Source organism: Taeniopygia guttata, chromosome 3 (genome assembly GCF_048771995.1).
Source record: "Taeniopygia guttata chromosome 3, bTaeGut7.mat, whole genome shotgun sequence".
Classification (NCBI taxonomy): domain Eukaryota; kingdom Metazoa; phylum Chordata; class Aves; order Passeriformes; family Estrildidae; genus Taeniopygia; species Taeniopygia guttata.
Genome location: NC_133027.1, coordinates 14,785,168 through 14,812,921, shown reverse-complemented (window position 1 = coordinate 14,812,921; position 27,754 = coordinate 14,785,168). Strand labels below are relative to the sequence as shown.

Below are 27,754 nucleotides of genomic sequence, written 5' to 3'. Positions count from 1 at the left end.
TAACTGAGAAAGTTTAATTTGTATTTGAAGTAGGAAAGTATGCCAGGTCATATCTGGAATTCAACCCAGTGGACTTCATTGCTCCAAATATGTAAGCAGCATGCACTATGACTCCTATCAAAAACCAGTTTTGATCAGTTGATAAGGGGGAATCTTATTTTTTTGGAAATCCGCACTTACTGTGACCTAGACTATGATGTCCAGTTATCAGTTAAACTCAAACAGAGCAGTTCTATTAAGATACAGTCAAGCATCTTTAAAAATCAACTTAAGCAGCAGGACTTGATGAGAAAAAGCCAAAGTAGAATTTAAATTTCAGGATGCCTGCATTAAAAAGTGTTTTTAATGATTCTGCATTTAAATGGTCTTTGAGCAGAAGAAAGGTTGTTCAGTGACTTACATGGGATCTGTTCTCTCTCCCTGGACTGAGGTGGTGGCTTGCACTCCTTTCAGTACAACACCAGGTAAAATGAAAGTCCTGCTAGGCAGCATACTCAGAAAAATTCTTCCAGTGATAATTAAAAATAGGTGGTATGAGATCTATATGAGTCTATTTCAGTTCTGTTCCAAGGTTCTGAAAGCACAGCACTGAACAGACACTGGATTACACTTTTTAAATTATTTGACAAAAAAAGGCATTGCTTGACTCTGTCCAGTTAATTTAGTACCCTACATGTGCTGATTGCTTACACTGCTGCTGCCCATTATACACTCAAACACAAATGTGAGACTCAGCAAGGGGCTTCCTCCTGCTCTTGCAAAAGAAGCAAAGGCAGAAGGGAATCTTCTCTGAGATTGGTTCCACCAATCCACCACAGGAGTCTGCAGAGTTTTCATAAGTAATTTAATTTAAGTATAGGTAGTGGAATTGTGAGTTGAAACTTTACACATGATAAATAATGAATCATTAATTCCCTTTTAGATGTTTTAAGAAGTAAACTAAAAAATTTAGCTTTAGGATTAGTTTTCACCTCGGTTATAAAAATGCCTGTTGGAGCAGTGTAATCTGCCTTTGTATTAGTTCTGTCAAACCTTGTTTTCTAAATCAGTCTCTTTCTCTGAAATGTCTTTTTTTTTCCTTACATCCTAAGGATATATTCATAATAATGACAGTGTAGTTATCTGTTAGCATCCCCACAGTGCTCTTCATAAGTGAGTACTGCCTTTTGTCTTGGGACTGAATAGCTGCTGCTGAGCACAGTAATTGATTAGACAAATGTTGCTACAGGAAACCTAACTAAAGAATCTGTTATATGGCACGTTCAAGTATCAAACTGCTAACATAGTTGGTTAACCAGAAATGTATAAGAAATTATATTTATAGCTTATGTAAATATTGAATGCAAGCAAAAAAAACCCAGAAAATTGCCAAAAGTTGAATTGTGATAGTTCATTTAAACAAGTAATGAAAATGGAAATAAAGGTATGTTTAATGTTAATTAAAACATTAATAATTTTCTGTACCTGTCATCTACTTTCCCAGGATTAGTATTGTGCAATGCCACAAAATTTTCTATTAGGAAGTCTCCACTAACAAAAATGAAATATGTTTGTATAAATAATCTCTTTCATTTTTCTAATGTTCTCAATATTTGCCAAGACTTTCTTGTCTCATCTAGGTAGCAGTATGTTAATCTCTGATATTTCTGTGATTTTTACACCTGGTTCTCATTTATCCACAGTCCTAACTCCTACTACAGCTGCTTTTGTTGTTCTCAGAAACTCTTACAGGAATAAGAACGATATAGGCACTTTTTATTGTGTTCTTTTATTTCTTTTTTTGTTTTTGTTTGTTTTATGTTTGGTTTGGTTTTGCAAAAAGTAATACTCAATTCCTCATCTATAGCTTTGTTTACCATTAACATGGCTTTTCACTTTAGATCCTGCAGCAAGACATTTGTATAACAGGAAGATATGGGTCGACAGGACAAAAACTGATCAGTTTTCTACAATGTTTAATAATTTTATTTGACAAAAATAGTTCTATCTCAGAGCAATTTCACAGTGGTTGCTTACTGTTTCGAATGGCACATTTTAGTTTATTTCAGAATTAAATTCTCTACAGATGAAAAGAATATAGAATAGTCAATGTGAAATACTTATTCCAAAATATTAGGTAGATTTCCTGTATGTTCCTTGATTCTTAGCATTCTTTAGTTAAATGTAAATTACATTCTGTGTGTTCTGGTTGCAGAGAGGGGGCAGAGTGTATGGGCATGGCCAGGTTGTTGTTCTATACCCTGCACATCATCTCTGGGGAACATGGTTTCAGGAAGAAAAGGTGAGTACACCTTTTCTAGAACTACACTATTTTGTTTCCATCTCTTCCGAAGAGAGGTTGCCGGGACCAGCTCTTGCACACCCTGCCCTTTCTCATCTCTGCTTGTGCCTTCTGGTCCTCTCAGAACACAGTTCTGAAAGTGGCAAACATGGCTGGGTTGTGAATGCAGCCCCAAGATGGTGCTCCATGAAAATGGGCAGTGAGACCGAGCCCATCAGAATGTGTGCTCTGCTCCAAGAAAGGAAAAGAAATGATGCAGCTCCAGAATGTGGTGCTGAAGGAAAGTGGCTGCTGAGCTCAGCAGAGAAGGCACAGCACAGAGCCCCAGCAGAGCCTGACCCCCCTGCAGCAGAGAGGCATTGCAGCATGGTGTGGTGTGGTGCAGATGATCCAGCTTTTGATAATTTTTTTTACATTGTCTCAGGCTCAGGAATGGGCAAGGGACCCAGCAGGGCAGGGATGTTGTCATTCTTGTCTTTATCAGTGAAAATGTGCTCTACACTGCAGCCGAGGGGAATGGTCCTTCTGACAGTCTCTGGCAAAAAGCACCCAGGAAAACATGAGAGTGACACATGGGGTTCTGGTGTTGGAGATAAAAAGGATCTGAGGCCTCTTATACCACAACTGAAAAGGAGATTTTGGCAGCTTATGAAGGGGTTTGATCTATTTCAGAAGAGACTGGTACTGAAGAACAGCTCCTCTAGGCACCCTGACTTGCAGTGCTGGGTTGGATGCTCAAAGGTAAAGTCCCTTCCACAAATCAGGCCACAGAAGCCACATTGAGCAAGAGGATCTCTTTCATTACACAGCAATCTTGGATAAAATATCCCAGTTACCCAGGGATCTCTAAGATCATCATGAATAGTCCTTAAGGTGAAAATTCAAGGTCGTAAGAAGAGGAGAAGAAGTTGATGTGCTGAGGAGGACACACCACATAATCACCTACCTGAAAATAAAAAGCAATACACCCTCTTCACTGACTTTTCCTGCCATATCATAGGGACAAATTGAAAATGGAAAGCTGCTGTATGGAGGGAGTCCTATGTGCTGAGCCACAGAAGCTATTGAGGGACAAGTATCAAATCAGGATGCAGAGCTTAAAGTCTTCTACGTGGGTTTAGATATTTCCAGATGAGAGATGTGGCCAAGACTCTAAGCTGACTTGTGGATGGTAGCAAACACCTTTTTGGCCTGTCTGGAAAGATGGAAAAAAGCCAATTGGCAGCAGAAAGGAAAACCCATCTAGGCTAAGAATGGCAAAACATCACTGCCAAAGTAGAGAAGGTGGCTGTAAAAGTCCACCCTGTAGATGCACATATACCCAAGGGTTGAGTTACCAAAGAGCATTGCAACAATGGACAGGTGGATCAAGCTGCCAAGATTAAAGTGTCTCAGATAGATCTTGACTATAAATATCAGGCTAATAATTCCTGGCTCAGTGGGCTTGTGATGCCTCAGGTCATCAGAGAAGAGGTGCAACATACAGATGGTCTTGTGAATAATGGGTGAACTTACCCATGGACACAATATCTCAAGGTTATTGTAATTGTGAAATGTGTGCTGCAGTCAAGCAGGCCAAACAAGTAAAGTTCCTGTGGTACGGGGGACAGAGGTCAAAAGAGAAATATGGGGGGGGCTGGCAGATCAATTGTATCAAGCTGTTGCAAACCATCCAAGCCAAGCACTTTGTGCTGTCAGTGGTGGAAACAAACACTGGATGGTTGAAGAGGTACCCCATGCCTCCCACCACTGCACAGAGCACCAACTTGGGTCTTGAAATGAGAGCCCTGTGGCAACATGGCACCCCAGAAAGAATTCATTTGGACAGTGTGACTAATTTCTAAAATACAGTTTTCCTCCACTTCCAAATCACATCTTGATTTTTAATGTTGTGACTCTATAACTTCCTAGGAACACATATACTAGCAAGTGAACATTAAAATGGTCATGATTGCTGATATTTTCATGTAAGTTTTATGTCCAATGTTTCCCTATTTGAAATCTGTCCTTTCATGATGAGAAATTAGCCATTTAGTGTGTAGGAACATACACACAATTGTATATGTTAAACTGAAGGCCGATTAAGACTAGAAATTAAGAGAGGATGTGAGTAAGACTGTAAGGATGGACTGCTATGTATTAACATGGTATTTCTGTGGAAGAAGTAACTCTTTAGAGAGTGAGCCTTAGAAGTAAAAAAAGTAGTTCACTCCTGACCATGTCCTTGGGTAGGCGGGTATGCCTCATACTGAGCACTTAGATGCCAGCACTTTTCCTATAATGATGGTGGAAGCAAGTCCTCTTCAGAGAGGGATCCTGTCTCAAATTTTCTCTAGACCAGCCATGAGGAGCACTTAAGGGATGATGGGATACCTTCCAATGACATTATTCCTAAATCAGGAACCTTGGGCAAGTGCTTAAAACACAGCAGGACAGATAGCTCTTCTCTTTGATGATTAGATAATCATCCTGGTAAGAGTCCAGAGGGTCTATAGTTTTCATGGTTTTCCAAGAGCCCAAGGCTCTGAAAAATCAAGTTCCTCTGTGCTTTATTTCTAAGGGGAGAGGGAAAGAAAATCTCCAGCAGAATAAGCAGCTGAAATTCTCAAAGCAAAGCCCTTGTGGGCTGAATTTTCCTCTCCTCTGAGTTCACATGCTGGGGGACTCCAGAAGAAACTGAGATGTTCAACTCCTCACATGAAAAAAAAAAAAAAAATCATTTAAAAGGGTAGGGAGTACAGATGAGGAGAAAAGTAATTTGAAGAATTATGATTCTGAGTTTCTAAATGTTTGGATAGTCTAGATTAGAATTTATAGCTTTTATTAATCTGCACAATATTGGAATATAAGATGATTCAAGATCTTTTACACCCTCTGACTCATTTTTTATTGTTTTCTTAATATAGTCTTTTTACACAACACATTTTTCTGTCATTTTTAACACAAAATTTAATGATTCAGTATACAAGAGTACACTTAGGAAGCCATTTTATCTCTAGAGTCTGGGCATGTGGATCTGATTTGAACAAAGATAAATGGTCTCATTTTATAACAGGAACTTTTCATTAATAATACCAGGTATGTCATGTACATTATAACAGGTTCATTGCATTTGGTTCTTTTGACATTTTATGAGGCAATGGTAATGAAAGTTGTGAGCTGCTACATAGCTTTGTGTTAAAGAAAAGAACACTGCAAAAGTCTATTAAAAATGTCAGATAAAGGAATTAGTTATTTTTGTAAGATGTTACAAATTCAATACGGAACTGAGAAGAAACTTTCTTAAAATTATGAAGCATTTCATTGGATTTCTCAAAATTATTCATGCTAAAAATTGTATTGCTCTACAATGAAGACATTCATTGCAGTTATCAGTAGATATGTAATAATTAGTAATCTGGACTTTTTGAACCACATAGATAAGATTGTAAATTTGGCCTTAGTGTGTTCCTATATTTTCTCTTCATATGAAAAAATATTCTTAACTTGTAGCTACTCTGGGATATAAACACTGTGATTCTTGGTACTTTTTTGTTCTAGCTAAGTTCTTTTTGTTGTATTTTTGGTAAAATACAACAAAAAGATCCAAGTCATACCACTAGGAGTAGTACTAGTGGGAAATCTAGTCCTTTGAAATTGACATAGTAATTTGTTCTTGTCATATTAGACTAAGTCACCAATTGGTTTATATTCATAAGTAATGTACAAGTAGTGAAGGAATGAGGAAGAGAATATATTTAACATAAATTTTACAGGTACAAGTCTATTTTTTTACACAGTTCTTCAGCTGACTGAAGAATGATACTGGAAATTGTACTATAGCATTTATCTATAGGATAAGGAAAATAATATATCAATCTGCTGTAATGATTTTCTTAATTTAATATCTGTAAATTTACATCAAACTTAAAAGTGTTAAATTTCAGGGAAGAATTTTCTGGGTTATGACAAAGCTCAACAGCTCATTCCATAAAAGAAGTGTGACAAGGTATTGTCATGGCAATGGCTGCATCATTACAGATTGTAGATTAATTGTGCTTCCACTGCCACTTTAAACAAATGAGAATAGTTGTCTGGTGGGAGAAAAAAAATCTTTGCTAAAATCTTGACAGCAAAAAGAATCTATTAGCAAAATATAGAGAAGGAAATACATACACTGCAAAAAATAACTATTTTTCAGTTAAATTGTGATGTGTGGCTTTGGAAAGTTTTCTCAGTCAGAAAATCTGAATTTAATAGACTGAAGAAGTGCAGTAAGGGTTTACAGAAATGTCTCTAATGGGAACTGATATTTGAAAGCAAAGGCTAGTGGGACTGATTACTTTTCTCATTAGGCAGCATCTCTAACAAAATAAATCAGATGTTGCCTTATAACATTTCACATATCTGTCAAATTGAGGGATATAATCTGGAAACACACCATGAAATTAGCATAGATACATGCAGAATTGGAATCAACAAACATTTTCATCTCATACTAATTGACAAAAAACAGTGTCACTGCTGCAGACAATTTCATCTGCAATTATTAGTAGAGGGACGAGTGAAAACCCTGTGAACTACAAATTTCTCCTTATGTTTTGATGTCAAATTCTGCTCAAACCTATGTCTGCAGGAAGCAGATTTTTCTTTTTTTTTTTAATACTTTGCAATATATCCTTTGGTAGTATCTTCCCCTTTCCAGAGCAAAAGGTTAAATGAGATCCTTTCCCTTCACAGCTGTGGGTAGCTGTGCAGACAGAGTATAAATGTTTCTCAAGAGGGAGTGTGGAAAGATTTCATCATGCTGGCAGAGACTTCAGTGTGTTGGGTTCAGTGCCACAGAGCGAGGTGGTGACAGAGGACACAGTGCCCTTAGGCCAAAGTAGTTTGCTCCAGGGTCTCAGTGCAGCTAGCAGGGAACAACATCCTCTTCCAGCACTGGCCGAGGGCGCCTGATCAGGGAATGCTCTGAAGATGTTCTGGGCTGATTGAGCAACAAAACAATCAAAGGCGGGGTGAGGCAGAGGGAGAGGCAGTAAGGCTGCGCATGCTGCTGTTTGTAGCCAAAATGAACATTTAATTCTTCCAAGCAGAAAAGCATTGTTTTAACTGGCAAGATGAATAAAGTGTCTGTGATAAGTTATTTTGATAGCACTACGAGAACATTTTGGTAAGAAGACCTAAGTTCAAATCACTGCTATAAGTCAAGAAAAGGAGGAAATCTTGCTATCTCTTCTATATGCTGTGTGAATGCTCAATAAAGTACTGTTTATGTGTGTGGCAACATCAATGTGCTCATCTGGGAATATATCAACTTCATTGACACTAGTTCTTCTATTCTCAGCAGTGTATTGAACACACTGGGCAAATGAAGAAATATCTCTTTGTTACGTTCCATTTTTGACATGCTCACCAAACATGGAAGTAGTATATATATGGAAAAACATAAAGATAGCAACTCTTTTCCTATGCTTTCCTAAGTCCCTTCAGCCTCACCTCTCCTTAAATGTCTCCAGCTTTGGTAGAAGACATGGAGAGTTGAAGCTGGGGCTAGTAATCACCTCATTGTCGATGGGTGAAATTTGGCAGATTTTTGACAGTTTCTGTTTATCAGGCTGGCACATTTTGTGCAGATGTATCTGCAGCAAAGTTCTTACCCCTAGCTGAGCATTATGCAAGCTTTCTCGTTGGTAGAGGGTCTTTTATATTTTATTCCCTTTGTTTTGTGAAGCATATCTTTCTTGATAAATTAACAGTAAACAGACAATACACCAATGCTTAAGCCTTTGTAACATTATCCAGCTTTCCCCTATGTCTGCTAATTTATCCACCTTCTGTACCAGAGAATGACAAAAATTTAACATGTACTGGCCAAGGGGCCATCTCTTGCAGTCTACTATGAAATTTTGTTCTGTTGCTTGTTAATGTTCTTGTTGAAAAAAAAAGAAAAAGTGCTAAGGCAAAACATCCTCCTTAATCACAATCCAAATCTTGTGTAGTTTGCTCTTATAGAAGTGGTCATCTAAGTGACTACATCAATGATCAATGCTGCAGACATCATTTATCTGGAATTTCTGCAAAGCCTTCGACATGCACAATATTCTTCTCTCTAAATCAGAGATGGATTCAATGAGTAGATTGTTAGATGGGTTAGAAATTTATCAAATAGTTGCATCTGGAGGCTAGTGGTCCATAGCTCAGACTCCCAACGGAAAACAGTGATCAGTGTTTTCCCTTAGGGGTTCATATTGAGACCAGTGTTATTTAATATCTCCATTAATGGCATAGGTGAAGTGATTGAGTGCCCCTCAGCAAATCTAAAGATGACACCAAGCTGAGTAGTGGTGTAGACACTTGAAGGATAGGATGCAATCCAGAGGGACCTGGAAAAGCTCAAGAAATGAGCCATAGAAAACATATGAAGTTCAGCAAAACCAAGTTCAAGGTACTGCACCTGGGTTGGGTCAGCCTCTGGTATCAATCCAGGCTGGGGGATGAACAGATCCAGAGCAGCCTGGCCGAGAAGGACTTGGGGCTGCTGTGGGTGAGAAGCTGGATATGACCCAGCCATGTGCCCTTGCAGCCAGAAAGACAAGAAATGTGTCCTGGGATGCATCCAAAGCCGTGTGGGCAGCAGGTGAGAGTGAGGATTCAGTCTCTCTGCTCTGCTCTGGTGAGAGCCCACCCGCAGTGCTGCACCCAGCCCTGGAGCCCCAGCACAGGAAGGACATGGTCCTGTTGGAGTGAGTCCAGAGGAGGCCATCAAGATGATTTGAGGGATGGAGCATTGTTGGGGTGTGTTTTAAGTTCCCCCCCACTTATAGTTGTTCCCTCTCCCCCTCTTTATGTTAAATGGTCTGGCTTCCCTTCTTCTCCTCCCCCCTCCGTCTGCCAGTCATCCCTCCCTCTACCCAATTGGTTCATTTATGCTGGGTCACTCCCCTGACCCCTCCCCGGGGCCTGTCTGTTACTCTGAGGCCCCTCCCTGTCACCTAGAAAGTTCTACCCAGGGCCTCAGGTGATAGGCTGGTCCCTGGGGTCCCCTCCCTCCCTCTCACCCCATTGGATGTTTCCCCTGCCTGTCACCTCGGTTGCCACCCCCAGTTGTTATCCCATTGGTTGACTGTTGTTCCCGCCCCTTATTACCTCCCCCATATAAAAGGCCGTGCACACAGTGCTCGCGGCCTTTTGGGGCTTATCTCCCTTCAAGCCACAGTCATCTCCTAAGACTTCTAATAAACTCGGAACATGGATACCCCCAAAAGGACCTCTCCTCACTTTTGTCATTGTCGTCACATGTTCTTGCTCACAGTGGCATGTGCCAAAGGTACTGGGCTGCCGGAGACTTTGGGAAGGCACTGCTACAGAGCATGTCTCATGTGAGGAAAGGCTGAGAGAGTTGGGATTTTTCAGCCTGGAGAAGGCTTCAGGGGGGCCTAATTGTGGCCTTCTAGTACCTGAAAGTGGCCTACAAGAAGACTGAAGAAAATCCTTTTACAAAAGCATGTAGTGGCAGGACAGGGAGGAATGGCTTCAAGTCAAAAGAGAGTAGATTTACATTAGATATTGGGAAGAAATTCTTTAATGCGAGGCATTGGAACCGGTCATCCAGAGAAGTTGTGGATGCCCCTCCCTGAAATTGTTCAAGGCCAAACTGGACAGGGCTTTGAGCAACCCAGTCTAGTTGAAGGTACCCCACCCTGTTCAAGGGGTTTTCAACTAGGTGATCTTGAAGGCCCCCTCCAACACGAGATATCAGGTTGATCCTATGATCTTTTATTTACTGGCAAGGAAATGAGTGGTTATTGAAAGGTCAATCCCAACTGCTTCATCTAGCAATATTCTGTTTAGTGCATGCAAAGGTACATAATGAAAGAGAAAGCAATTATCAGAGTAACATTTCAGATTATAATAATTTTTACTAAATAATTAAACACCCTATTTACTCTAATCAGTAGCTGTATTGGTGGGATTCTCCATGATGAAATCTGTGGTTTCAAAGAAAAGATCTCCTAATGTAAGAAACATTTACAAAACATTGGCACTAGCTGTACTGCAGTTCAAAAGCCATGTGTGTTTTCCTGTGTAAAGGGAAAAGATGAAGGATAGTAGCTAGATATATTAGCACTAGTAGGGAAATAGGATAATTAAAAGATAACTACAAAGATAATTAAATGAAAACAGAGACTAACCTGATGTACTTTAGGCTAAGTGCAATAATTAGTCTTGATAGATGGTATATAATAAAGGCTTTCGAATATAGTCTCCTACACTAGTTTGCTATTATGAAATCACAGTTCTTTGTGCAGGAAATAAATGTTCTAAAATGAAATGTTCCTGTTAAATTTAGATCCTGTTAGATCTTCTGTGCAAGGTGCATTTTAGAGAGTAGGCAGGAAGAAATGAACAACTCAATTAGCTATGGAATTTCTGAGGCTTGAAAATGCATAGAAATCCTCTGCACCTTCCTGCTCCTTGTTTTCAAAGATTTTAATGAAAAATGTCTTTTAGTCTGGAGACTAGAGAATCTCTATAGAGGGAAAAGTCCATTGAACAGAGAGTGGTTAGGCACTGAAACAGGGTCCCCAGGAAAGTATCACGGCACCAAATCTGCCAAGTTCAAGGGGTATTTGTACAAAGCTCTCAAGCATGTGGTGTGATTTCTGGGGCGGTCCTCTACAGAGCCAGGAGTTTGGCTTGAAGATCCTTTCAGGTCAGCATATTCCATGATTCCATGATTCTCTGAACTGTAAGGTTACTTTAATCCTCTTTTAGAAGGGAACACTTCTTGGGAAGAACACTTTTTTTGTATTCCAAAATATGGGCCTTGGGGCATTTTGCAGTTTGCTTGTTTATATAAACAGATTTAAATATTCATAATCAGAATCCCTAGATAAGATAAACTGAGTGAAACTATGCCAGTTTGTACCAATATGGAATGCAGTTATACTTGTCTTTGGCTTGCCTGGCCTCATGCAAATAGCTATTTTGCAAGTTGCAGTGACTCACATGTGCCACTTTACCATCTATATGGCATCTATATGTAGGTATCCATATAATGAAAAGCAAAGGGAAGGCTCAGAGGATGCTCTGCAGCAAGGGAATGAAGGGTGCAGAATTCTGCCTGGATCTCATTCCAAAAGGTGCAACAGCAAATAATGTACCAATATTGATTTACGAAAGTATATAAATAGGAAGAGAAATATAATTAGCACATAAATCTTACATCCCTTCAGATGCTGGGAACCCCACTTTTATGAAGCATCAGGAAAGTCCCACAGCTTGCTCTAAAGACTCCACCTGTGGAGAGGTTCAGTATTCCTCACATACTTTGTTGTGTGTCAAAACAAGCATTTATCTTCTGGAAAGGTGGGGCAATGTCCACCAGAGTGCCACTGAGCAGCCTGAGGCATGCCAGCACCTGCCCTACAGTGCTGCATGCTGGGGGCTGGTGATACACCAGCTACTTGTGCTAAAGGTAATTCAACCTTCCCAAGCCTGAATGAAGCACAAGGCCCATAGAGCAGGGGTCACTTGCCTGAGACCATCAACTCCTCCACTGGAGTGTTTACCCCAGGGAACCCACTGCAGAGGGCTGGTTAGCTAGTACTGATACATATATTACAGGTTATTCAACCTAACAAGATGCAGAAGTCTCTTTGACAAAACAGATTTAGGTGTAAAGATAAAAAAAATTGAAGGTTTTGCAAGCAGGTTGTATTCGTATATCAAAATATGATTTCTCTGAACAAGTGAGGTTAGAGCGGGAAACTTACTTGGACAAGATCCAGATTAGATGGAATAATCTAAATCACCTAATAGTCACACAGAACATGGACATGTTTCCTAGCAAACTGTTTTTCCCAAGATTGCAGCTAAACTAGCCATTAATTAGACAGTTATTTGCTTATTTTACACTGCTACATACACTAGAAAACATCACAACTGTGATTTTCAAGGCTACAGGCCATTTTTATTTTGTTTATTTGGCCATTAAAAATAAACAGAAAAGCATGCCTGAGTGAGAGTAATTGTTCTCCTGCGTCTGATGGACCAAAATAAGAAAGAGATGGGAAAAAACAATAGAATCTGGAAAGACGCCTGGCATTCACTCTTTGAGAATATATCATCAAAGAGTCAATTACAAGAAATCTCTACCAGTTACCAGAAACCTCCATCAAAAACACCCTTATATATAGAGAGAATGATTTGTACTTCCTAGGGTATTTTCATTAAGCACTCTTTTTTCACGTCAAAGATACAGGCAGTCTATATCATGAAAGAGGAAGCATCCTACCCCTATAAGGCTGAAATGCTCATCAAAATAATTGCTATGAAGTACAAACTGTACTTAAGATATGCAGTGAAACTCCATTGGAACAGATATTGATGCATTTTTTTTAATGACACACACAGTAATTTTTCTTAGACAGAAGAGAAAGCCCTTGTAACTGCATGAAATACTTTGCATTTTTAGTACCAATATGCCTCAGCACCATTCTGCAGGTGAAGAACTGATTTGTGTCTAAAAAATAAATGTGGGGATAAATACAGCAGCTGTGAGTTGTACATGCGCTGGTATTCATTGCTTGCATAATTTTATCATGAAGGAGCATGGAAGGATGCATCAGCTGGAAAAATAGAACAACCAGAAACAGCGGATGTTATAATTTCAACATTTTTAGATGTCAGAATTTCACTTGACTTTACAACACTCTGAAGCAATTTCCTTTTTCTTTATGATTACATTTGCAAATTTCCTTCAAAATTTAGCAAAGAATTCATTAAGACTGATCTTGTGATAAAATAAAAATGATTAAATCTTAATTAATAAACTAAATTACAGTGTTGATTACTGATTTGCAGATTTGTAGCTCTGTATATTTGTTAATTGATTAACATTTGTTTAATGTTTTGAACATGAAAAAGACCATGAAATCACTAAGAAGAATTAGCTACACTTTTGAAGACTTTAGTGGAAAGAATTAACTCAGATGGATTAGAAAGGAAATAACCACTAACTAAGTAGATAGATTTAAAAGATGACAGTTGGATTTCATTAATTGTGAGGATAAGAAAAATTCTTGCTTCTTAAAAGTAGACGTAAGGTTTGCAGAGGAAAAATGAGGGACAGTGTTAAGGACACTGTGTGTGTAACATTGCCTTTAGCATCCACATATGGGATAGCTACTGGCTTTGGCACAGTTAGGGTTTGGTAGTGCGGGAAAGGAGTACTTCACTTCTCTGAGTAGCTGCCAGGAGCTTCCCTCCTGTGTGACAAAGTCCATGCCAGCTGGTCCAGGATGGATATGCACTGGCCAAGGGACAACCCACCAGTGATGGTGGCAATGCCTCAGGGAAAACACCGTTAAAGAAGGAGGGGGAAAACCACTGAACAATGGCAGCTGGAGATGGAGAGAAGAGTGAGAATAGGTGAGAACAGCCCTGCAGACCCAAGGTTGGTGTAGAAGGAAGGGCAGGAGGTACTTTGGGTGCTGGAGCAGAGATTCCCCTGCAGCCCTTGGTGCAGCCCATGGTAAGGCAGCTGTGCCTCTGCAGCCCATGGAGACACACAGGAGAGCAGAGATCCCCCTGCAGCCCATGGAGAGGCAGCTGTGCCCCTAGAGCCCATATGAAGGACCATGGGGGAGCAGAGATCCACCTGCAGCCCGTGGAGTACTCCTCAGTGAAGCTGGTGGGTGCCTGAAGGAGGCTGTGACTGTGGTAAGCCTCTGCTTGAGCAGGCTCCCAGCAGGACCTGTGGCCCCATGAAGAGAGGAGGCCACACTGGAGCAGATTTGCTGGCAGCACTTGTGACCCTATGGGGCATCAAAACTGGAGCAACCTGCTCCTGAAGGATTGCACCCCATGGAAAAGGATCCACACTGGAGCTGTTCATACCCTGCAGCCTATGTCATGCTGCAGAAGCTAATGGAGGATTATCCCCCACAGCAGCAGCCCAGCACTGGAGCAGGGGAAGACTTCAAGGAGTCCTTCCCCTGAAGACAAAGGAGAGACAAAGTGCAATGAACTGATCATAGACCCCATTCCCTGTCCCCTTGTGTCACTGGAGGGGAGACGGGAGATAATCTGGGAATTAATTTGAATCTGTGAAGAAGGGAGGAATGGAGACAAGATGTTTGAAAATTAAGTTTATTTCTCATTATACTACACCTATTTGATTGCTAATAAATCAAATATTTTATTCCCTAAGTGGAGTCTGTTTTGCTTGCAACAGTCGCTGGTGGTTGATCTCTCCCTGTCCTTATCTCGACCCACAAGCCTTTTGCATTTTCTCTTCCCAACCCTGTCCATGAAGGGAGCAATGGAGCATCTTTGCTGGGCATCTGGAGTCCAACCAGAGTCAACACCTACATTTCCCTGTTGTGTGACATGATAACAGTGATATGGTTGTACAGCTTTTTGACTGTGCCTTCACATGTCACACCAGCAACTTTTCATTATTCTTGAACACTGCATTCATTAGTTATGTTTCTGTGATTTTTGATCCCTACCTCTACTTTTTCATCAACTCAGAGCAATAACATATATTTAGTATATCTAAGAATAAAATCAAACACCCTTGAGTTTAATCTCCTGCATCCTACAGCCCAGAGAGCTTCTCATAACTTGCTGCAGCCACACATTATAGCTGAACTGGATTTCCTTCTTCCTTTCTAAAGACGTGATAAAGAACATTTCTTTATCCTGTCCTATTCTCAACAGAATACCTACCTAGTCTTATCAACCTTGTCTTAAAAAAAGAAAAAAAATTGAGAGATTGTAGTTATCTCATCACCAAATAAAATAATAAATAAGTGTATTTTACTGTGAGTGTTAATCCAGAGTTTCTAGAAATTTGTTGTGCAAAGGATGTAAGAGCAATGGCATGCTCTGGATTATCCTGGTTGGACAGCATTATAGTGGGAACAAAATCTGAAACTACGTCTGTATTTATGTGCAAACCATTCTTCTTTGTTAGAGAGAAAAAGAGGCATGAATAAGGAATTGAAGAGAAAAAGACAAACCTTCTAAATACCCAAGACAACCACTGTGAATTTGGTTTATCTCCTTGTTTACTGAAATTGACTTATTAATGTTTAAAATGCCCTTATAATGTCTGCAAGCAGTTCACTAGAGTTTTAAATAATGTATATGGTATTTGGCTAGAGCTATATCCCATGTTTCTATTTGATGAATCTAGATTATATTTCCTTCATGGTGAGACCATGACTGAAAGTGCTATATTGATTGACCAGAGAAAAAGGGAATTAAATAGTACTCAGCATTCTAAAGAATGTGAAATTACTGATTGGTGTCTTGCATCTTCCTGCTCATAATCTCACAGGTGGTGGAATTCGGTGTTTTTACATAAGTTTTAATCATCCTTTCCAAAATTAGAAATTTATTTCCTTTTGGAAAAAAATTTGAATTAAGACCTCAGAATATTCATTCTTCTGGGCAGCCCCTAGGAGTCACTATACACTAAATGCTGCATTAGAAACAGCGTCAGGCTGCAAATCTTTTTCAGGATCAAATGTTAATCCATCCAGTTCTGTTAATGGACCCTGGTACATGATGTTGATAATCTGATCACTGTCTGGTGAGTCTAAAATAGGACAAAGGGTTTGTCTCACAAGAACATGCCACCATGCACAAAGATTATAACAGCTAATTAAAACATTTTTAAGAACCACTTTGTATTCCAAAATTAAAATTATATAAATGTTAGGTAGATACTGCTAAACTATCACCTGTCCATGACTATGAGGATTTTGTATTAAGTGCTTCTGAGTGAGTGTTAGGTCAAAGGAAAAACAGTATAGTAACATCTACTTGAATTATTTTTGTAAACATTAAAAAAATTATTTTGATTTTTACAGTTGTTTGCCTTGACTTAGTTTCTTCTAGCAAAGGTATCATCATTTGCTGATACATTGCTGATGTGCCTCTAACTCAGAATCAGCTGCAAGTTCAGCTTTTAATCAGCACAGACAACTGACCCTCCCCTTTCTCAGCACAGCATGTTCATTCAGAGATGTCTAGAGACAAAGCTGATAGTGGGAGGCAATCTCACTTAACTGAAATTACCTCATGATAATAAAACTATCCTACCAAAACAGCCCTCGGAATTGTCTCAGATTTAAAAATATTTTAATTTGTTTTATTAATATGCATCAGAATGAATGGAAAATACCTGGCAAGAGCTTTTTTTGCCTGTAACATTAAGTTGGTCTGATGTATCTCTCACTGAATTGCTGTAACATCAGATCATGCAAACAATATAAACCAGTGACTGTCAGTAACTGCTGCAGCACAGGGTGCCCCACAAAAACCATGAGATGTGCTCTTATGGAACAGAAGTAGCTAATAAGTCACTACTGCTGTTCAGTGTGTGACAATGGTGCAAAGGAAACAAGGAAGACAAGAGAGCAAAGAAAATAATTACTTAGTAGAGCCAGTTCTACTTCCAGGTACTTGTGCTAATGTCACAGTTTATTTGCTTTGCTGTAGTCAGTATCTTGCTGTCAAACAAGTTGCCTTATGCATGACTTTGTGTACACACGTGCTTCATGGATGGAAAATGCTGCCTTGCCTGATGCTGTAGCATAATTTAAAAGGATTTTGCAATACTATTAGCAATTCTACAATGCTGTAGTTACCAAGTAAAACTGATCCTTTTTCCTGTCTCTTGGAAGTCTGTTATACTAAAGAAATTGCACAAGAGTCAGTTGATCCTTTGTGTCTTGCAGAAAGCTTAAGAGCAATGGAGTGGACATTAGCACATAGGAATAGACACCGAAAATAAAAGTGTGCACTGCTGTTTAGAGAGAATAAGATTATTATTTCAGATAAGAATAAAATTGAAATAAATTTTCAATTTTTTAAAGTTTGATATATTCATGTAAGATTCTCCCATTATTAAATATACTTACATAAATAAATAAATATTATTAAACTGTCCAAAACCCTCTAATATTGGGTCAAAATATATATTCACAGGTATATGTCCTACCCCAATGGGAAAGATTTTTCTCATTGTCTTCAATTTAGAACAAGAACATCTAGTGGAGAAAGAAGTAGCATATAACAAGTGTAATCAAAATGGGAAATCATATTCCAACATCAGATCAGACAGATGTGGCACTTGGAGACATGGTTTAGTGGTTGACTTTGCAGTATAGTTTGGCAGTGTGACACAGTGATATCAAAGGTTTTTTCCAACCTACATGGTTGTTTGATTTTAATAAAAAAAATCACCTCCCTGTGGTTGCCTGTTATAGCACTAGAGCTAATGGGATGTTTTGCATGCTCAGTTTGCAGTATTAATGCAGTGTGGCAGCTGTAATATGTGAGGTGGTCTGGGACTGCACCTGCCACCTGCAGTGGGCCAGGAAACACATTTTGAAACATTGTTAAAGTTAACTGCTGGAACTTCATTGCAGGCTGGTGACCCAGATGCATGAAGACTTCTGCATGTAAGAATAGGAAGATCTGGCACAAAACTACTCTTTCTCTAAGAATTATGATTTGAGAGAAAAGACCATGCTGAATTTGGAAGATGATGAAAAATGGAACGGAAAATTCACTGAAGAGGGAAAAGGGGAAGTAAGGCAGGACAAACTGGAGGCCAGCTGAGAGGTCCAGAATCAATTTTTTGCCTCATGGCTCCCTATTTTCTTTTACACTTTTCAGCCAAGCAGTGGAGTTCAGATTCCTGGATCCTGATTAATGTGGAGCTGAGAAGAGGGACAGCCCAACCAGAAAAGCAGCGCTTCAGGAGTGCAAGAGAAAAAGTTGTAAAACAGCTTGAGCAGCCTGGAGAACTGTCTCACAGGGACCAGCAAGGGCCAGTGTAAAGTAGTGGAGAGAAGAAGCAGATGATCCACCAAAATAGTGAGAATTAAACTTTTGTTGCCCCTGATGATTCTTGATGCTGGAAGTGCACTTTGGCATGCTGTGCTGCACTGTACAGCAGCAGCTCAGTACCAAGAACCAGGAATGTGGGCACACCTGCAATGTTGTGTGCAGGAGTGAGGTCAGACCAGATAACCATCAGACATTCCTTCCAACCTTAAAGGATGTGACAACAGGAGTTTGGCAGCTATCATATACCAACCTGAGACTGGTCTAAAAGGAAGCAGAGGACGCTCTCTTACTAGTGAGAATGAGTATGCAGGGGAAAGAAAAAGGCTTTTCTGGAGTATAGGCAAAAGGATTACTAATGTTAACAGATAAAATTATGTTCTATCTGAACATCTAATGAAGATGCTATCAGAAACTGACAGAAGAGATGAAACAAAACCTGAAGAATGATGGCTCATTAAGAACATAGGATAATTGCAAGTTGAGGTATAAGATTCTACTTTTGAAAATAAGTGGCGCAAATGCTATGTGTGCTCATGTTTTTAAACTGGTCAGCTTTGAAGGATATAGAAAGAACACTCTTAATCTGCCAGCTAATTAATATACTGATTAGGAAGTGGAGAGTTAAAAAAAAAAAAAAAAAAAAAAAAAAAAAAAAAGTCTTCCTTCAACTGGAGGAACTTACACTGTGAAAGCTGGCCAGCTGGAAAGCCATGGTAACCCATGGATGAGCTAACTCATCCATACAAGGTTTAGCCTTCCAGTTAAAGAACTAAATCAGTAGCCAGCATCTGGAGATGTATTGTTCCTATGAAAGGCATAGCCTTAAAGAGCAATCTGTTATTCCCCAAGGCTATTCAACAGAAAGAAGATCCAGAGACACCACAGATGGAAAAGCAGATTGCTTGGGGTGTACAAATGACATTATACTGTTGCTGCATACAGTGAATCTGCCTGCAGATGGGTAAGGCTCCAGAGAAAATGTATGTTAAACTACCCCTTTGATGGAGCTCACAGTTCATTAATCTGTGACTTGGTTGCATCTTAGTTGAGGTCATGAGAGGAAAACATGAGCTTTTTGTTGGGGGATTAAAAGACAGACAATTCCCTGCTTCAAGAAGCAGGAATGCTGTTATTGCAGTAGTACTGTGAATTTAGTCTGAACACACTCTGTGGCTACCAAAAGACAGAAAGACACATTCTGAAGAGCCTTTATCGCATAGTAATAATACTTTTGAATATTAATAGTTTTCTAAATAAGGATTAGTAAAGGAACAATATGTTTATTATTTCATAATTAATTAATTTCTCTAGGAAAAACTGAAAAAAATTACCACAATTGATGTGAATGAAGCTCAGTACAGACAGGTTTAATATGATTTTTCGTTATTAGAATTGCTAAGGTGAGCTATTTTTACTTCATTTTACATTACAGATAATAAATATAGCTTGCTGAAAATAAACATTAACATCTGAAATTTATTAGACCAGATTTTGTATGTTTTTTGATCTTTGCATGCTCTTAAAGATGTTCTAAAGAAGTTTCCGATGAATATCCAAAATGGACGGGTATTCAAGGTTTCCAAGAGATCAAAAAAAAAAAAAAAAAACCCTTTTAAAAGTCTGATCCTATTGAAAACCAATGTAACATTTTATAAGAGAAAATATTATGTTAAGCGTCCTTTCAAATCATTAGAGAAGGCAAAATTGTTCTGCAATGGTCACAGGGAAAAGGAACACTTTATTTGTATGGAATGGAATGGAATATGTAGCAGAGATAGTTCAGATGGACCCCACAGCCAAAATTAAAGATGTGTATTTAAAACTCCTCAGGATACTTTGTACATTTTTTTCTCCCAAATAGCTTAACACCACAGCAAATGAAGCTTGAGTCAATGAGTTATCTACTTGCCTTCTTTGAATGTTAATAGTCTTCTGATATCTGTGATGTTTAAATGTTTCAAGATTTAATACAAATGAGAAATAGTTGGCCAGAAAAATTCACATTTAGCTCATTTAGTAATCCTATTTGTAAGTGAGCCAAACCTGCAGTTTTTTAGAAGTCTATACCTAGTAGATGTTGCTTAATATCTTTCACAGTTAATCTAATGATCTGGAAAGTGTTTTGTCATGCTTGTGTGTTGTAATCAATCACCTTGTTATTTCTTAAATTCTGGGGAAAAAAATACTGAACACTTCTGGCTTTTCTGCAGTATTTTAAGCAATCTGTGTCCATCTACTAATGAACTCAAATTGTTCTTCATTTTTATAATTTAATAAAAATATAGAACAATTCCTCTTATTGTCTTTACCTCTATTAGCCATGGATTTCTTTGTTTGCTTATTGTGGAAGGATGACTGGGGTAAAATTAGAGGAAACTGAGAAGTTACATTCACACCCTAACAGAAGTTACAACAGCACATAAATTATAGGGTAAATTACAGCTGCTGCTCCCTGGATGGAATGCAGTTGCCGTGCTTGTAATTCATTCCATGGTGATTCCCCACACTGACAATCTGCAGCCACAGCTCCTGCTAAAGGGGATGGAACAGAGGTGGAGCAGAGTGGAAGCACCACGACCAGGCTGTGCTGAAATCCTCGCAGGGAGGGGAATTCAATGCTGCTTTCAGCTGAAAAACCACATAGCACCTGTCAGCCAGGGGAGAGAGGAGGAGATGTCCTGCTGCTGAGCCAACAGCTGTGCTGAAATCGCTCTCCTCAAATGGACTTGGCTCATTACAACCTAAGTATTACATTAACATACACCTACAACCCAAAGGTACCACTGCCAAGGCACAGCCATTCCTCACTGGTCATGTACTCTAGATTTTATTTACTCTATCTTTAAAAGCAAAGCAAGAGAATTCTACACCAATCAGTAACAAATGTTTGTATGCCTAGAATCATACAAGCTCCAGCCAAACACTAAGAAATAGTATAAAAAGTAAGTAGAGAATGAAAAAAAGTTAGGGAAGAGTCGATCATAGCTGCCAGGATCAAGGCTGAATCTGTCTTCTCCCCGATAGGGACACCAATTGGGTAAGAACCACACTCTGTGTGCTGAATGCTTTTATTGGGGATTACAGCTTGTTTGTGTGTTGCTTTAGATCTGTTTTTGCAGTCAGCTACTATCAACAACAGTCCTTGAACCTTAACCTGTCACAATTTTATATTAAGAGTGTTATTCCATAAACTGTTGGTGTGAGTTCTTCAGGAGCTCTGGCAGTCACTGGCAGGAGGGAACACGTCCAAAAGACGAAGACCTGCTGAGTCATCATAAAGTGGGAAGACTCTCTAAAGATTCTCCCTTTTGCTGTTGGGGTGTGTTCCTGAACAAGTCAGTCAAACCCCCCTCCCATTCAGCAGAATTGTTCAGTGAAGTGTCCCCATAATGGGACACTGAAAGACTGGTCAGGCACAAGGGTCTCACAAGCTTTCCATGGCTGCTGACAGACAAACACAACAAACAGATACAGAAAATCTCCCCGCACTAAGAGTCAGTCTCCCCTTTTCATATGACATTTATCTTCCTTTATCAAAATATTAAAATCCTTTATCAAAATATTGAAATCCTTAACCTTTAACTTACATACATTGTTGAACACCTCTGCACCTCTTTCTTTCATAAAATACTATGATTTCTTATTGTTGCTTTTGCTTAATGAAATTTTATCTAATGTCATTCTCTTCCCGGATTATGGAATATATCTGTGATGACATGTAATGGACTCTTCCTAAAAACCTTCAAATTCATTTTTTTTCTCTTTTTCTTGGCTGAATTATCTCAAGATTACATTTTCCATTTGCAAGCAATGAACACATATTTAGAGTTTATTAGGATATTTCTTTGTTTGCCGATTTTTAACACAAGTAGGTCAGGATCACCTGTTCCTAGGCAATATTAAACTAACCTGACAAGCTACTAATGTGTCTTGACCTCTCATAATGGGATCCTGAGAGGAGATTTGGTGGCAGAACAAGCCAACTGAGGTATATATCAGTTCCAAATCAACAGAAATAAAACATACATATTAAACCTGCAGCCAACTTACTTTTATCTGTCCATTTGTACACTTGCTGGGCCAAAGAAAAAGTAATGAATTTCAACAGAGAGGTCAAATTTTTGTACTTCTGTCTTTTTTTTTTTCCTTCACTAAATCATATTCTGTAATCTCAATCATATTCTGTAATGAGTGGTTATGAACTTTTATTATTAATAATTCCACCTATAACTTTTAAACATAACTGCAAAAAGGGTGTTCTCATTACAAGGTCAAACGTTTAATCTTTTACTGAAGAAAAATATGTCACTTAATAAAGTCATAATAATGATGGTTTACCCTCTATAGTCTTGAGGTAACTCCATCATAGACTGCCTGATAGTTCCTGGCAGACTATTAAGGTTATTAATACTTATTTGGATTAGAATATATTATGTACTACATCATGCTACATCAAATAGATATTTTATATGTATAAAAATAATGTAGGTAGGTGCAGTGTACAACACCTCAAAAACCTTTTCAGATACAAAGAACAAGTGATGAAATCTCTGTGCTTCATTTACTCCACTGCAATGATTTTCTTTCCAGTTTGAGTTGTCTATTTAGATGGAAAGCACTTCAAAGCAGAGGATGTCTCATAAGCAGAATGGACCTTGATTTTCTGTATCTCTGGGCTCTGTGATAATACTAATAATTAACTAATTGACTTGATTTACAATATTAATGGTTTTGAGCTATATAACATTGCTTGTGTTTAAATGTGTTTCTTGTACTTAAATATCATCAAAACAACTTATTTATTTCCCATGTGCCAAATTTTGGTACAGTTAGATGCCATGTTTTCAGCAAAACTAAGATCTGATTTTTACAATAGATTAATTGCAAGGACACAGTATATTAGAAGTGTTCTAAGGCAACTCTAGGTTTTTTTTTTTACAAATAGCTTCACAGTGTTTTTAAAGTTTTTTTAAAAGATGCTACTATACTTTTCCTATATTAGTAAGTCATTGCCAAGTATTTGTGTGCAAATTTTGGTTTTTAAATTTCTCTTAATAACTAGGATGCCTTCTCAATATAAAGTATAAATTTTAAGTCCAAAAGTTTGGGGTTTTTTTATATTTTCCTGTTTATTAGTCATTATTTCCTGTCATCTAAGATAAGCTAAGTAGTGACTTTTCAGAAAAAGTTCTGGAACCCTTTACTTATGACTTGATAATGATATTTGAAAATCTAATAATGTTTCTTAGATAAAGTGCTAACTTTTAATGGTATAATGATGTGCTCCCTTGGCCTGGCACACGGGTATTCTCAGTTGGGTTCTGAAGCTTAATAGGGTTTTAGTTTGTTATTTTGTTGTCCTTAGCTTCTCTTATGCATAATAAAGGTCTTGATCTGTGAATAAAGCTCCAGATATGAAAAATTTGATCTTGCTGAAAGTTACTTAGCCATATGAATATATATGCCAACAGCAACAGAACTGTTGCCAGAGTAAGGATGGATCAGCATATGGAATTGTTCCACTGTTGGCTCAGAACTACACTGAGACACAAATGACTAAAAACATATTTATTTCTTTTAGAACATCTGACTATATCATTTTGTCCAACTGCAAAATTTCAGAAAAGAGTTTTGGTTAGATTGTGTCATTAATAGATTATGAATTCTTGCAAGATTTATTGAATGGCTGGGACAGAGAAAACACAGAACTGTAGCAACAGTTCCAGACACCTGATTGACACAGCCCTTTATTGTGCTGCTGATTTCAGAGGGTGAAAGGAAATATGCTATGCAGATGATACCAAGTATCTCTGTTTTTTTCCTATTGAATATTATTAAAGGTAATATAAATATTTATTTTAATATTACTTTCCCAGTGAAGTAATTGTTGTAATTTCCTTTAGGCAGTGATAAGATAGAGTAGGTGGGTCCAAGGAACAATCTCCCTTTTAAAATATGACCCTTTCCATAGATAGTGTGCCTTTGCAGTATAGATGGAGAAATACAGAGTTATAAACTTTGAAATATTTTACCAATCACACAGAAGGTTCACCTTCCAAGGATTTGTGCAAGGATGTTATCATAGTTAGTCACCTCATTACAAACTTAATTACTTCAACAGAAATAATTTCTGGTTTAATTTCTGTCCCTTTTCAGATGTATACAGCTTCTGCAACATCTGCACACACAATAATGTGCTTTGAGAGTGCTCATGCATGTTGAGCAAGGCCTGATTAAAACTGCTGGAATAATAGATGCCTCTGTACAAAAATTTAGTATAAATCCTAGCTTATAAAGTCCTTCTGTGTCAATGCAATAGATGCCAGTATGGGAAATGTCACAGTTGAAGGTGAATCAGCAACAGCCTGCAGCATGTATACAGGCCTCCCAATCACTCATAGAGACAAGACAAAATGCAGTAAAAAAAAACCCTAACCCAAAATGTTTTAAGGGAAAATAAGGCAACATTCATACCTTACAAATGAGATTTTGCTTAAGGATCTGGAGTAATGATTCATAGCATCCTGGCAGGAATCCTCCAGGTGATGCAGCATGCTCCCTGCACACGACTGAGAACAAGAACTGCTTTAATATATCTCTGGACTAAGAATCTTAGTTTTAAGACCCAGACCCCTGAAAGGTTGGAAGGGGTGAACAAGCAGCATGAATTGTTCTGTGCAGGCAATGTTACACTTCTAAGCAGATGGCAAAAGACACTTTGTGAGATTTGACACAAAGGCATCACTCCCATTGAATCCATGAAACCTCACAACAGTATGTGTGAAATTAGTATGAGAATGTACTTTTCTTGATACTGTCTGGCTTGAAGTTGTTTATGAAAAGAGCAATGTCACAGAACAGCAACAGCCAGCAAAGTGCTTTGTGCTCTCCTCCCTTGTTGGTGCCTGTGTCTCTGAGTACACTATGATCAGCGAATTCTGGGCTTCGTCTGAAGCCAAATTAATTATTATCATCTTTAACATTGACCACCTCTGGACACACACTGTAAATACAGATGGAACCCGGCCCTTGTTAATTAAAAGACTTGACACATTTTCCTACTTATTAGGAATATTTTGGATCAGTAGACAACATTTTGCCTTTCTTTCTCTTTCTTGATGACTGTATTTGTAGGCAAAGACCTCTTCTCTTTCCCCTCTATGTACTGCATTGTTTAATTTTGTATAGTTATGAAGTTTCTAATTAACATGTGAGTCTATGCTGAACTAATTGATACATTTTATTAGCTGTTTTTCAGCTATTTAATTGGAGAATAGTTTTTAAAAAACTAAAATAAAAGTGCTCTTAATAGCCAAATTCAACTACAACCTTTCTCAGGTCAATTTTATCTTCTATTTTCTCCCTCTACATTTATCCTTATACCCCTTTTAACCCTCACTGACCAAATGATTCTTTTCTACTCTTCTAAACTACAGCCAGCTGCAGGGATTTCAATAAGCAATTTTCTCTAAGTACTTTCTCCTGTGATGCCTGCACCTTTCCTATATAGCTCACAATCTTTTATATTGAAACAGATGTTTTGTGACCATTCTGGCTAACAAAAGCATAAATGATAAATCAGACCTCATTTTGATAGTGTGCTTGCTGTGGGAGATTCATGTATTCAGAGAGAGCTCTGCACAAATTCCTACTTCACCCTTACTTGGAAATACCTCCCTGTATAAAACCACTGCTGAACTAGGGCATGGGTGTATTCAAAATAATTCTGTAGCAGCAGACTGTACAAGGATAATGTCTTTGTCCAGAGGATGTCTGTTCTTCTCCACTGCAGCATAGCGGTGCAGCATAGCAAGCTAAAAGAGCAGAGTACCAGCCTTGGAACACATTTCTATCCCAGATTCTGAAGTGGTTTTGATAGTGATATGGCAGTTTTGGCAATGTTGTGTATGAAGATTGAAATACCTGGATATAGCCTGGATAATTTCATAATAGCCTTAGAATACTACTAAAAAGGCAAAAGCGTGCCACTAAAAGATATTTTTGACATTATTTCTGGCAATTTCTGAATTTCCACTTTAGAAATCTATAATATTCTCTAAGTAGTAGTAAGAAAGTTAAATCAAATCATATTGCTTTCCTGTCCAACAGGTGTTTGCATTTGGATCTCATCACAGTATTAAACCTTGAGGGACACTCCTTGTGCCAGCCTCCAAATCAACCCTGTGACACTGATTACAACCCTTTGGGATCTGCCATTTGGCCAGCTCTCAATCCATCTCCCTGACTACTTATCCCATCCACACTTTCTGAGTTTGCTTGTGAGGTTGCTGTGCAGTGTTGAAAGGGTTGCTGAAGTCAAGGTAGACAATAACCACTTCTCTCCCGTCATGACAGATGGCAATCAGGTTGGACAAGCATAATTCACCTCTAGTGAATCCATGCTGAGCACTTCTGATCACCTTCTTGTCATTCATGTGGATAGACATGGCTTCCGGATTGATTCATCACATTCTTAACTGACTGAAAAAGAACCAGTATTATTGTACAAATACTGGATAGAAACTGAAAGCTGTAAATTATTAAAGACTGATGGGAATGACACTAGGATCATTTTTCAGATTTATTATATTATTCTGTATTACTTTGTGTAAATTTTAAGACTGCAACACTAGTGGAAAGCATATTAGAATCCAAATTAACGTCCTTGTGTTATAGTTAATGCTCTGACCTCTCCCAAGGGTGTTTTCCCTATGAAATAGACACAATACATAAACAATAGCTGACTTCACTCATAGTTTTCAAATTGCTTTGAAACTGGGGCTTTTCTTGGAATTATTTGAATTTAAAAGTATTTAAGCATATAATTCTGCAGATGCAGATTTACTGGAGGCAGGAAAGGAAGAGATGGACAGAACAGGAATATTGACCTCCCCTGCCAAGAGCAGCTGGTCCAAGCTATTTTGCCATGTCATCATGTGTTGCCCTCCCATCCCTACTGTTGTGAAGGTCACTAGTAGTTTACCAGTAGGCAGACAAATCAAAAAAGTTCATGCTATTACACACTCACATGATTTGCTGAATCAGGAACTTCAGCAACAAACTGAGCAAAACAAGTTTGTGGGAATGTGGGAAGCCAGAAATCAATGAGCCTTGACTATGGGTCATAAATATTTTTGTAGTTAATATAATAGTACCTTGCAATAAAACACTAGGCTGTGCTTTATTTGCTCTACCATCATGTGCTGCCACCTTCCAGACATTGCCACATTTATTCTAACCAGCTGGACATTTCTGAAGCTGCTAAACACGGACCTGCTTTTTAAGTCAAGGACTGCTTCTTTTTGAACATGCATTGACAAGACTGTGAAATATCAGAAGATGCAGAAAAAGGATTTTTTTGCAGGTTACTGGTCTTTGAATAAGCACAACACATGCTGTTTCCTCAAGTGTGTTTAAAAGGTCAGTGTCAAGTCAAAAACTGAGTCAGAGTCTCTATTCTTCTATACTGATGCATTAACAATCTTAATCTCATATACCTCTTTGAATCTAGGAAGGTGAAAAATTGTAGAGATCATTTTCCCTCTTATTGTGATTCTTCGTCCATGTGCTTTCTTCCTCTCCTCATCAGTGAAAGAAGAACCAAAAAACTATACCTACCAA

General features: G+C 38.4%; 1 long non-coding RNA gene across 7 annotated transcripts in view; it reads right to left on the bottom strand.

Annotated features, from left to right (window-relative positions):
- Positions 1-27,754, bottom strand: part of LOC121469662 (uncharacterized) — a 160,701-nt gene that overhangs the window by 23,556 nt on the left and 109,391 nt on the right. For 3 of the 7 annotated variants that reach the window (XR_012054844.1, XR_012054843.1, XR_012054846.1), the window contains one exon: positions 27,631-27,747. This is a non-coding gene — a long non-coding RNA (uncharacterized lncRNA). Of the gene's footprint in view, positions 1-21,854; positions 26,615-27,630; positions 27,748-27,754 lie in introns of those variants that run through there. The other 4 variants (XR_012054848.1, XR_012054849.1, XR_012054845.1 and 1 more) reach the window with 3 other exon arrangements.